Source organism: Melospiza georgiana, chromosome 25 (genome assembly GCF_028018845.1).
Source record: "Melospiza georgiana isolate bMelGeo1 chromosome 25, bMelGeo1.pri, whole genome shotgun sequence".
In the NCBI taxonomy this organism is placed as follows: domain Eukaryota; kingdom Metazoa; phylum Chordata; class Aves; order Passeriformes; family Passerellidae; genus Melospiza; species Melospiza georgiana.
The window spans coordinates 4,366,121-4,379,493 of NC_080454.1; the positions used below are offsets into that span (position 1 = coordinate 4,366,121).

Below are 13,373 nucleotides of genomic sequence, written 5' to 3' on the forward strand. Positions count from 1 at the left end.
TTGTCACAATGGTCCCGTGGAACCATGATGCCCTGCAGTATCACAATGGCCCCTTCATTTCACAAGGCTCCCAATGTCACACTGGTCTCCATAGGAAGGAAACCACAGAGCCCCATGTTTCAGGAGCTGATGAACTGCAACCACCAGAGGCCAAGGCAAGCCTGACCTATCTGTCCTGGCAGGTTTGCTTGGAGCAACCCTTGGATATTTGAAATTACAAATGCCTAGTCCTGATTTAAAATATTTGTGCCTGGAAAAGAGGGATTTTTTTTCCATACAAAAAAAAGCACAGAACCCTTTCCAATGTTTGGAAAACAGGTGAGTGCTGCCCCTCAGGAGTCAAACACTAGCCAGACTTGGCTGTCCTGGCAACTTAAGTCTGGCAGCAATCCTTGGAAACAGAGAAATTTGGAGGTGGAATCCTAATTTTTGCCATGGATGCCTGGAAAAAATGGACAGTTGTTCTTCATAAAAAGAAAAGCCCAGAGCCCCAGTGTTTCAGGGGGAAATGGGAATGGCCTTCAGCATTCCAAGGTCAGCCAGACTTGTCAGGTGACCCCTGGGAGGCCAAGACAGTCACACCTATTTCATATTCCTTTGCTTCCACAGGGCCCTGCAGTGTCACAATGGCTCCTTGCTTCCAAGAGGCCGTCAGGTGTCATAATGGCCCCTTGGTTACACAAGTCCTTAAGTATCTTAATGGTCTCCATCGTTCCACAAGGCCCCATAATGTCATGATGGTCTAATGGTTCCATGAAGCCTCGCTGTGTCCAATGGCCCCTTGGTTCCATTGGGGCCCAGTAGTGCAACAATGATCTCCTTGTTTCCACAACTTCCCATAGTGTCACAATGGCCCCCTCCTTCCATGAGGCCCTGCAGGGTCACAGTGTTCCTTTGGTTCTGTGGGGCCCCACGGTGTCACAATACTCTCCATGATTCCTTGGGGCCTTGCAATGCCACAATGCTCTCCATGGATCCACGGTGCCCTGCCGGATCACAACGGCCCTTTGGCTCCACAGGGCCCTGAAATGCAGCAATGTTCTCCTTGGTTCCACAAAGCCCCGCTGTTTCACGCTGGCCCCTTGGGACCATGTGGTCCAACAGAGACACAAAGATGTTCTTGGTTCCACAAGGCCCCACAGTGTCACAGTGGCCCCTGGGATCCGTTGTACCCTGCAGTGCCACAATTTTCCCCTTGGTTCCACAAGTTCCTACAGTGTAACAGGCTCCACAAGGGCCTGCAGTGTCACCATGGCCTGTTGGTTCCACAATGCTCTGCAGTGTCACAGTGATCTCCATAGGAAGGAAACAAGTGAGCCCCAGTGGTGCAGGGGCAGATGAGAGGCAGTCACCAGAGGCCAAGTCTAGCCAGACTTGACTGTACAGGCAGATTTTATCTGGGAGTAACCCTTGGTTATAGAGAATTTTAGACGCAGAACCCCAGTTTTGGCCATGGGTGCCTAGACAAGAAAAACAGTTCTTTCCCATACGAATAGAAGAACATCTGCTTCACGGTCAGATGGGAAGTGGCCCTTGACATGTCAAATTCAGTGGGACTTTTCAGACAGCCTCCAGGAGGCCAAATCAGGCAGACCCGTTCCATGTTCCATTGATTTCATGGGTCCTAACACTGTCACAATGGTCTCCTTGATTCCATGAGGTCTGGCAATGTTACAATGGCTTTTTGGCTTCATGAGTCCCAACAGAGTCACAAAGGTCCATTGGCCCCATGTAGCCCTGCTGTGAAACAATGGCTCCTTGTTTCTGTTTTAAATCAATCACAATCAAACCACAGTTTGATCACTGATCCTTGCTTCCATAGGGTCCATGACTTGCACAATGGTCTTGATTCCCTGATTCCTGGATTCCACAGTCTCACCGTAGTTTCCTTGGACCCATATTGTCACAACTGACCCATGGTTTCATGAGGTTCTGTAGTGTCACCGTGGTCGCTGTCAGAGGCTGGATGAGATCGATGTCCCGAGACACCTTGGGGTGCTTGGAATGCCCGTGTGGGGCCAGGGCCGGGTCAGGCCTTGGTTTGTGGTGGGACACAGCCCCGCCCCCAGCCCTGGCCTGTCAGAGCTGTCAATCACACAGCAGGGAGTGATGTTAAGCCAGCTATGATTATCCCAGCTGTTAATCAGTCAATCAATCACACACTAGCAGCTGGTGCTACCCTGGCTCTGATTGGGCAAACAACTGGCAGTCCCACCCCAGGGGCAGGCCCATGGGGTTAAAAGCCAGAGCACAAGGCCAGCCCAGGGTCTGGATCCTGCCTTCTCCTGGGGTTCCTCTGTTGGTGATGTTGGAACCTGTGCAGTTGGTACCTATGTGCGTGTTTTTCTACAGATCTTCGGTCTTTCTATTATTCTCTATTTCTTCTCCTTCTAATCCTACTTACCTGGAACATTTTTGGGTAACTTCACATGTTAAGGACTAAAGGATTTTAGGTTAAATGTGTGAGAATCCAAGGCACAGGGAATATTTCTCTGCCTGCTCTAAAGGGGTCCTGACCACTAGAGAAACACTACCTTTAATCTTCACCCATGGAGAGGATTTCAGGACTTTGAGAAAGCTTACAATTTACCAAAGTCTGAAATAGAATAGAGGGTAGTATAGCATGTCCCTTAGGTGAGAAATTAAAGGTTTTGGGATTTTTAATATGATGTAGATAGGAAGCAAGATGGAGGAATTTGGATGTAGTCCCTGTCTTCTTCTTCATCTAGTCCATTTTCTGCAGTGTTGGTGGCACAGGGTGATTGGTCAAGGAAAGCACAGTGCAGAGGTTATGTGGACAGTCAAGGGATGAGTTATTGGTCGATAAGTAGAAATAATGTACATTTTAAGAGTTAATTGGGTGAGACAACTTTAAAAGACCTTAAAACTGTACATTTTATAGCCATTTTGCGGTGTTTGTCCAGCGTGGTGAGCCTGGTATGCACAGCATGCAAAACTTTAGAGAAGATAACTGTTACAGCGACCTGATGAGGTCTCCATGGTGAGAGAGAAGGACGAGAATCTTGTTTGATGATCAGAAGGCTAGATTTATTGATATATGATATATAATACATTATAACTATACTAAAAAGAATAGGGAGAGAAGTTGCAGAGGCTGCTAAGCTAAGAATAGCATAGAAAAGAATGAATAACAAAGTTCTTCATCCAGGGAATCTGTCCCCGAGCTCGCTTCTGTGATTGGCCCTTAATTGTAAACACGGAGCATGAGCCAATCACAGGGGCACCTGCTACATTTCACAGCAGCCGATAACAATTGTTTACATTCTTCTTCTGGGGCCTCTGTTTCCCAGAAGATGCACAAATCCCAAAGAAAGGATTTCTACGAAAAAATGTCTGCGACGGATAACAATAAACAAGAAGCCGAAGACCAAAAAAGTCCTGTGCATCTCCTTTTACCTGGCACAGAACTGCTACAGGAGGGTTTCCCACATCCAGAGAGCCCCCAGAAAGGCCCAGCATAAAACAAAAAACAATAACTGGCACCATGAAAATATGTATAATAGGTTGCTTTTTGGAAAAAGTTTTTTAATGAAGAGTGTTATCTTAATTAGCCAATCATGTGAAATGTGTTGATTAAATGGCCAATGATGTCCACCTCTAGGAAACTAAGGTATAAAAGAAGAGGATTGAAAAAAGGGTGCATTTGAGCCCTTAGACTTGTGATTAGGGTCTATGTCATCTCTGATTGAATGGTGACAATGGTGGATCTATGGGGGCTGTTAGGGCTCCTTTCTGAACCTCGAGACCAAACAGGAGCTTCTCTAATAAATTTTGCCTGAAGCTCCCACTGTGCCCATGACAGGAACCCCTGTGAGTGTCTGGGACATCCCGGCTCTTTGGCAGCCTGGGGACTCCTGGAATGTCACCGTGGAGCCCCCATGAGTGCCTGTGACAGATTGGTGCCTTTGCAGCCCAAGGTCCCCTGGGATGTCACCATGGAATGGCTGTGACTGCCTCTGACCACACGGCTCTCTACCATCCCCAGAAAGCTCTTGGAGGTCTCCATGAAGCCCCAGTCTCTGCCTGTGACATTCCAGCTCTGGAGCAGCCTGGAAACTATTGGAAAGTCCCTATGGAACCCCTCTGAAGGCCTGTGACAAATCTGATCCTTATCAGGCAACCATCACCAGCATCCTTTTGCTATGGTCAGTTTCCATGGCAACCATCACCTGGCCTCTGTTGCTATAGTCAGTTTCCATGGCAACCATCCCCAGCCCCATGTTGCTATGGTCAGTCCCTTGGCAGCTCCATGGAGACCCCATGTCAGGGATGGTTGCCATGGACACCAGCTCAGGCCTGCAGCCAGAGCCCATTGCCATGACAACCATTGGCAGCCCCATCCCCAGGCTCATGGGATCCCAGAACCGCAGAATTGGCTGAGCTGGGAGGGACCCATCAGGATCCTCCAGTCCAACTGCTGGCCCTGCACAGGACACCCCAACAATGCCAGCCTGGGCCTGGCAGTGCTGTCCAAATGCTGCTGGAGCTCAGAGAGCCTTGGAGCTGGGACCCTTCCCTGGGGAGCCTGGGCAGGGCCCCAGCAGCCTCTGGCCAAAAACCTTTTCCTTACATCCAACCTGAGCCTGCCCTGACTCAGCTGCAGCCATTCCCTCCACTCCTGTCCCTGGGCACCAGAGGGAAGAGGTTCCCACAGCCCCAGCCAGGGACCCACTCCCAAGGCTGTAGCACCAGCTGAGTTGCTCGGTTTCCATGGGCCAGGGTTCAGGAATGGGATTCTCCAATTTCCTGCTCCTACTAAAACTGTGCTGCTCTTGCTGCCCTCCTGCCTCCCATGGAAAGTACAAAAGGCAAAGATCCCTGGTTGGGATAAGAACAATTTATTGGGAACAGCAATGAGATAAGGAACAAATGGAACAGAAACAATATTGACAACAGAAGGGAGAAATAAAACTGTTTACAGGGAAAACTAAAACACAACTCACTGGGTCTGCCTGGCCACAATTTCCCCTTCCTGTAAAGGACACCCTTCTTCTAAGGGAGAGGGAGTGCCTTTCCTGCCCCTGGCAATGACCTGAGGTGGGAGTGAATGTAATGACAGGACCATGGCCTGACCCTCATGTTTTTCAATGCCACATCATGTCACTGGGAGGGGCAGGACAAGGGACCGGTGTCTTCCCCACATAGATCAAAAGGAAAAATGGATCCCCCGGGCTCTTCCCAACATGGATCCTCCAATGATGGATGAAGTTGGGGCAGTGCATAAAAATCCTCCTGCACTTGGGGCACTGGCAGGCCTTCCCTTACCAGTGCCTCTATTGGTGACTGGTCAAAGCAGAGCTCTGGGTGAAGCTCTTACCACACTGGGGACACTCAAAGGGCCTCTCCCCAGTGTGGATGCGTTGGTGGGTGATGAGGGTGGAGTTGTGCTTGAAGCCCTTCCCACAGTAAGGGGAGAGGAAGGGCCTCTCCTCGGTGTGCATCTGCTGGTGCTGGATGAGATTGGAGCTTCTCCAAAACCTCTTCTGACACTTGGGACACTCATAGGGCCTCTCCCCAGTGTAGATGTGTCGGTGGGTGATGAGGGCGGAGCTGTTGCTGAAGCCCTTCCCACATTCCCCACACTCGTAGGGCCATTCCCCAGTGTGGATCATCTGGTTCTGGATCAGGGTGCTGCTCTGCCTGAAGCTCTTCCCACACTCCAAGCACTTGTGAGGCTTCTCCCCACCATGAAGCTGCCCATGCAACACCAGCTCTGAGCTCTGGCTGAAGCTCTGTCCACCTTCCTGGCTCAAGGTGGCTCTTTCCTTCTCAGAGCACCCTGGGCTGGGTTTGCAGCCCCTCCTCCTGCAGGATCTCTGGGGATTTTCCTCCCCATCGGAATTCTGCACTGTGGAGTCATTCAAAATGGAATTTTCCATGAGGTTCTTCTGTGGAGATTTTTCCTCCATGGTCTCTATTCTCAGCTCCTTCTCTGGGGAGGAAGGAGAAGGAGAGGATGGGATTTGCCTCTGTCCCAGAGGGAAGGGGAAGGAGATCCCCCAATGCATCCCCAGCAGGACAGGGTTGGTAGCAGTGTTGTCCTGCAGCCAGGGGCCATATTGGGCTGGGAGATGGAGCAGGAGAGAGAGGGAAAGGGGCACTGACTTCCTCTTCACCTGCCTGGGTATCCCAGGGCTCCTTTGTGTTCCTCGCAGCCTCCTCCACCATCCAATCAAGGTTTGGGAATAGGAAATTCTGGTCTGGGAAGAAGACAAGCCGTGAGTATATTGTCTTTTGTACTGGTTTGAAGGCAAACCTGGGGGAGAGTCTAAGCCAGAATTACAATTTAGTAAGAAATGAAGATCAAGGCAATGATACAGAAACACTGCCTTAAACTGACAGAGTCAGGATATAACCTGACACCCTGTTGGTCAGGGTGGTGGCTGCAGTCCCATTATATGGTGGCTGCAGTCCTGTTGGAGTGATGAACGCGATTCTGTCAGAGCAGTGATCCTGCAGAAGGGTCTGGTCTTCTTTTGAAGGTCCAGTGGGGGTTATGGAGATCTTGTCCTCTCGGAATTCACTAGGCAAAGTGCTCCTGGAGTTTCATACCTCAGATTATATCCAGGTAGGAATGCTTGGATCGTCCCCTTGGGTGGAGCCTCCCACAATGGGATGATGGAATTTGATCAGTTCTGCAGTGACACTCAATGGCTCATTTACAGAAGATATCTTCTCTGGAGGGCATTATTAGGGCTGAATCATGGAAGAGATAAAAACCACTGCACCACCTTTATATTGCAGTTTATGAAGATGAGGATTGAAAACATGCATTTGGTTACATTTTACATTGCAACCTGAAAGAGTGGGGTAATCCCTGCTCAGGGGGTGAACACCACCCCCTTACCCAAACCGGCTCAGGTGTAAAACCCCCACCCTGGGAAGGCCACACAAACACAGGGGACAATGTCACACTTGCCCTGCCCCATGGGAGGTCTCTGTCCCTGTCACTCCTTTCCTCTCCCCCTTTTCTCTTTCTTTCCATCTCTCTCTCTAATTCACATTTACTGTTCAATAAAATCCACTTTGGATTTGGTCTCATTAGGACCTTAATTGGCACAGAGGAATCTCTCTAGTAATTTTCTTAACCAGATTGCAAATTATTTTGGCACAGTGAGTTCAGAGCGCTGTGGTCTGACCCCAAGTACCTTTGACAACAGCATGGTTCTCTCCACTCAGGAGGTTGTGTTTTTTTCTGGAAGAAATCTTGGAAACTTGGACACAGTCCCTCCTTCCTCCTGGGAAACTTTTGGGAGAAATGATGAAGAAAATGGCTGTTGTGGGAGGCCAGTGAAAAAGAAAATATTTTGTTGTCCTTCCTTGAAAAGTTATTTAAAATCACTGGAGGAGAGGGAGCAAATAATATCAGCGTGACTGATAAAGTTCATTTACTCCAAGGTGAGGAACACAAGGCTGCTGAAAGTCCCAGAAGAAGCCCAGCTCAAGTAGCTAAATTCCCAAATATCTCCAGCCAGGGGTCCCTGGCAGGATTTTTTTGGGGAGAGTTCGGAGCCGGCAGATCCCGGACTCCAGCCCTGGATATCTCCGGGCTCCCTAAGAGGAGCTTTTTCGGGGCAGAGGAGCCGCAATCTCCCCTCGAGAAGGTCCCGGGGGGTCCATGTGGGGATGACCCAGTACCGATGGGGCGGGACATTGGTTTTGGGGGGGATCCTCGTGAGAGCCAGGGCTTTGGAACGGGGTACCCCCGGGGCGGGGAGAGGGGAAGGGGCAATACCAGAGCTGGGGGACCCCCGGCAGCCCAGAGATGAGGCGGGGACGGGACCCCCTGACCCTGACAGGGGTATGTCCTGGGGTGACTTCATGATGCCCGTACCCCTATCAGTCTGTTTAGCCCAGAAATGAGTTCTGTGCCTTTAAGGCTGGTTCTGAGAGTGAAGGGGAGAAGGAAGAAGTTGCAGTTTGTTTTCAGACACTGCACTCACTCTTCTACATTACGGCTCCTAGACGGACAGGACGGACAGACAGAAGGACAGAGCTCCCCTTTGCTTTTAGTTAGTTTTTAGCTCTCTGAGGCAGAGAAGTTCCCCCAGCTGTGGTTTTTCTTTTTCTTTGGTGCTGTTTAAACCTGCTCTGGACTGAACAGCCAGAACACCACCTGCAGCTTACACCTGTGGCCCACCTGGGTGAGCCTGGGCTGCGGCATTTCCAGCTCTGGAGGCACTGATAAGAGACTGATAAAAGACTGATAAGAGACTGAGTGTGCTGAGCTACAGCCCAAGGAGGGAGTTTCAGAGTTTGTCATCTCTTTTGGAGCAGCAGGAGGTTTTATTGCTTAATATTGTTCGATATTTGTGCTGGAGAATGCTTTGCCTATTAAATAAAAATTTTTCCACTTCTCTTCAAGGAAATATTTTCCCAAACTGGCTGAGGGTGGGGCTGCTGAATCTGTATTCTAGAGGAAACTGTTGCCGGGCTTGCAAGGGTTCCTCAAGGGTGAAGAGATAGATGAGAATCTTGACTCCATGATCAGAAGGCTGGATTTATTATTTTATGATATATATGTTACATTAAGACTATACTAAAAGGAATAGAGAGAAAAGTTCAGAAGCTGCTAAGCTAAGAATAGAAAAAGAATGAATCAACAAAGGAGCTCTCTCTGATTCTCCCAGAGAGATCTTAGTCTCTGATTGGCCCTTAATTGTGAACATGCAACATGGGCCAATCACAGATGCACCTGTTGCATCTCACAGCAGCAGATAACCACTGTTTACATTCTTTCTCTGGCACCTCAGCTTCCCAGAAGGAAAAATCCTAAAGAAGGCATTTTTATGAAAAGATGTCTGTGACAAAACTCATTTTGGAGGTTTTCAACCAAATTTGCCCTAAACCAGGACAACGTGGTGGAAAGAAGGGGGAACCACAAGTTGCTGGATTGAGGGGAGGCTGGAGGGGGGACCTGGGACTCCAGAACCCCCCAGAATCCCTAAGCAGGACCCTGGAGAGGGGGGATCCCCAGGACCCGTGGCATCACCAGCAGTCCTGAGATGGGGGACAACCAGAACCCCAAAGGGATGAGACTGGACATGGGACACTCTTTGTTGCTTTATTTCATTCACTCTTGAGTTTTGGAGATTTTTATGCACATCAGGTGACTTCTAGAGATAGACTTGGGTGGGAGGAATCCCCAACACAAGACATTGACACCTTGTTTTTCCACTGTCGGCGGAAGGGAACCAGGACATCAATTTGATCATCACAGGCTCGATTTTATTGATCAGTACGGCGGGTTAAATACAGTTAATAATGAGCTTCATACATATTGCAAAAGTTGAGCTCAGGATTGGTCAGCTTACATATCAGCACCTACGCCTACTTCTACATTCCTATGGTTCTACTTTTGATACTTTCTACATATTCTTAGGATATCTTCAGGACTAATCTCAACTCCCTATCCTCATGTTGCAGCAAGGTCGCTGCTGACTCTTCCTTTCAGCTTGCTGACTGCTGACTTTTCTCCTTCAGCTTAACCAGTGGCATTATATCAGTGTGGCCTTTCTCAGCTAACCAATTATTAATAATGCTCTCCACATTTCCCCCGTTTTCTTCTTGTGCAAGGAGATTAGTTTGCCATGTTTTTGCTATTGTACAGCTGACCATGTTTTGGATACAGTTGAAGATACAAGGCAAAATAAGCAAAAACAGTAAAATTATACCCAGCAGTCCTATAGCATAGATCACAAGGTTCCTCAGCCACGGTCCAAGTCCTAAGCCTTTAAGCCATTCGTCAATTCCTAAACCGTCTTCTTCCTTAAGTTTGTGAAGTCCCTGTTGTAATTCTTTTATCTTAGTGTGAATGGACACCGAATGATCAGACAGATTCCTGCAACACATTCCCTCGAACTCTTCACATCCATGTCCTTGTGCTAAGAGCAAAAAATCTACAGCAGCTCTATTTTGCAAAACAGCATGGTTAACACTTTGCACATCTGCAGTTAACATGTCTAGAATTTGTGATGTCTTGTTCAGCTCATCCCTTGCCCAGCATCCTAATTGTTTTGCTAAATTCATGGCTTTATTGGCAGATCCTCCTGGTAAGATAGTTGAAACCACCACCTGTTTGAATGTGCCCCAAAACCGTGGATCTCCTATCTTGCTGCAGTCTAAGTCATGTATGCTACGTTTTCTCCTGTTTGAATTTTGACTCAGCTGCATTAGCAAGGACACATTAGGATGAAACAGTGACAATTTTCCCAAAAAACAGGGTCCACCCTGTGGTTTAGCTGGTATACCATTCCATGCCCTGTCTCCACAAATCAAGAATATTCCTGTGGGTAATTTCATTGGTGCTGTGATATTTGTGCCGTTACATTGACTGTAATGCTGTGGAGAGAATTCACTCACATTCAGGGATGAATCTAGGGTGGCCCATGTTTCTTTAGGTTGGTTTAAATTCTGAGCACCCAAAAGTTTGAAGCTAAACCATCCACCAGATGTAGTGTTAGATATGCTGGCATTTGTACTTCCAAAAAGATCCAATTCTTCAGGAGGAGAATGCAAAGAGGTGTTAAGTGATTGGATTAGTAAGCATTGACGATAGCCATCACTCTGACCTGCAGTATACCCTTGTTGCACCGGCAATGTGATGTTTGACATGTTAGACATACATAAGGTTTGATTGTTTATCAAACTGCAAAATTCTCCAGGAGACCACACCGGAAGTCCCACCAGGCATGTTCGAAATGGGTTAGTGACTCCTCCAAGACTAAGACAAAGTGATGATTGGTTAGTTTGATTAGCAAGTGTTACCCATAAATTTTCCCTTGGTTGACTAAAGTGTGTTACTCCTACTGCTTCACTTGCTACAGCATTGAGCAGTATTACAAAAACAAACCTCATTTTTCTTTCTGCTTGCTTTGCTTCTCCTTTTCTTCCTTCTGCTTACGTTGTTTTTCCTTTCTTCGCTGTCTTTTCCCTGGTTTGCTAGATTGTCTATTGTAAGGCTGAGTCAATTTTTGAATATACTGATCTAACTCTAAATCAGCATCCTTGCTCACAGGTATAGCATGAGGTAAGTTTGAAGGCAAATCAGCTTTGCAGCGAGCTGCTATGATGCGTGAGGCTTTAGTAATTTCAAATATTCTAAGGTTTTCCTGTAACTTCCACCTAAGATATGCTATAACCACGTGTTCTGCACTCTCAAAGAGCTGTAATCCTGTCCGTCCTGGCAGGCCAGTACTTTGTTCAAGAGCTCTAACCCAGATACGATTTCGAATCCACTTTCCAAAACAAGATGTACACCATAAATATCCCAATGACTTCTGTGAATACCAATAAACCTGATTACAATCTGCACAATGCAAAGCTACCCATGCATAGCATTTATCTTTTTCCTTTTTGCAAACATAACAAGGAAGCGAATGTAAGTAAGGACCAGTATAAAATTCTGTTTCTTCAACCCAATGCAACCAATTCAATGGTGGTGATCGCAAAGCCTCTTCAGCCTTTTTACTATATGAGGCTAACAGCTCAAGGTCTTTCTTTAACACAAGGTGTATCTTATTTCGTAATCATAGTTCTTGTTCGTTATCCTCCTCAACAACTATATCCTCCCGAGGGTCCCACAACAGTAGAATTGTTCTAATCATAGAAAATTAATTAGCAATCACTGATACCCCTATTCAAATGAGACCGTTCCCTTTTTTGCCTTCTTTTTCTTATCAGTCTTCAATCTTGCTGCTCCTAATTTCACTGGTCCTGCCACTTTCAAACTTAATTTTTGCAACTTATCAATGCAGCAATCTAATGCTCTATCAGGATCCCCTTGGAAGGGTCCTACAACTGAATGCTGTGTTAAAGGCAATAATTTCCTACACCTTATAGAAACTATACGTGATTTACTTTGAACCCTAATTCTATTTACAATACATTGTATTTCCCATCTGTCGTGGGTTGACAGCCTTTATCCCAATATCGTGTGTTGTGTCTGGCAGCTGGGCCTTTTCTCTCTTCCCCTCCCCCCCGGCCGTCTTGCTGCGGCGGGGCGGGGAAGAGAGGGGGGGAGTGTTTGACCAGGCCTTTTTGGCTTTTGGCTTTTTGCTGCTTGGCTTGGCTAGCCGCTTTGCTTGCTTGCTTTCTGCTTTTTGCGCTGTTTTTTTTTCTTTTCTTTTGTTCCCTCTTTCTTACCCTCCCCTGAAGATACTGGACCGGCTCCGGACCTGACCTGAGACGTCCAGGACACCTGGAGCCTGCAAGAGAAGCTTGACGCCCTCACCACACACAGTCTGTTTCTTTCCTTTTCTTGTGTTGGGGAGTGTTCTTTTGTTACTTGTAAATAAATAGGTTTTGTTTTCCACTTTGCTCCTCCGAGAAATTCCTTCCCGAACCCGGTGTTGGGGGAGGGGTGGTTGGAGATTTGTTTTGTTTGGGGAGCTCCCTTTTGGAGATTTCCCCTAATTTGTCCTAAACCAGGACAATATACTTTTTGGTGCGTTGGCCGGGAAATGGAGGCCAAAAAAAAAAAAAAACAGTGGAAAAAAACCTATAACAATAATATTTTGGTTTTGGCTATTTTGGTGGGCATATTGGTGATTCATAATGTCATTTGGAGTGGAAGCTTGCCGATATTTCTGGTCCCTAGGGGTTTTTGAAGTTTTAATACTTTTGTGGTCCCTGGGGTTATTTCCTTACCCAAAAATAGCTCTGATGTTGTCCCTAATAAGTAGCTTTTGTAAGCGGGGGGCACTAACCAGAATAGTCATTGTGCTGGTCTTATGTGTGATGATGTGTCGGATAAAAATGCTGGACTTTATTTCAGGAATGTATGGATTGCTGTTATGGTTGTTTACTCAGTTTGTCTGGGGAGAAGAAGGAGAAGGGGCTTTTCAGCCTTTGTCTTCCTTCTTGTCCTCCAAATTGTTGACATCTCTATTAGAAAATACTGAATTTCCCCTGAGTTTGAAAGAAACCATCTTTCTGGCATTTAATTTCTTAAGCCTTTTCTATACTGTCTGGAGTGTGTATAAAATGAAGACTGAGATTTCTAGAGGGGTTAGAGACACTCCTGACTTAGGAGTAAAACAAAGCAGGAAAGATCTTGACTGGAGTGGGAAATGGGAGGACATGGGCCAGACTTTAAAGGAATTTTCTGATCCTATAGACTGGGACTTTCCATCTGATCAAATTCAGGATCCAGTCGAGGTGGCAAAGTATTTGAGGGAGAAGTGCCATGGTAATACTAAGGAGGAAAGGGTTACTGCAGTGAGCTGGGCCTTGGCGTTTGTTTACTGTACTCTGCTAGATACTGTGGAGCAGCAGATAGCAGAAAGGGAACAGGGAGATAAGTTAGTTACTATCCCAGTGACCCAGGCTGCAGCTAACATCCCAGGCTCCAG

The 13,373-nt window shown here is 47.1% G+C and overlaps 1 pseudogene; it reads right to left on the reverse strand.

The window, feature by feature from the left end:
• The window catches only part of LOC131093352 (zinc finger protein 850-like), a 115,967-nt pseudogene that overhangs the window by 38,831 nt on the left and 63,763 nt on the right, over positions 1-13,373 (reverse strand).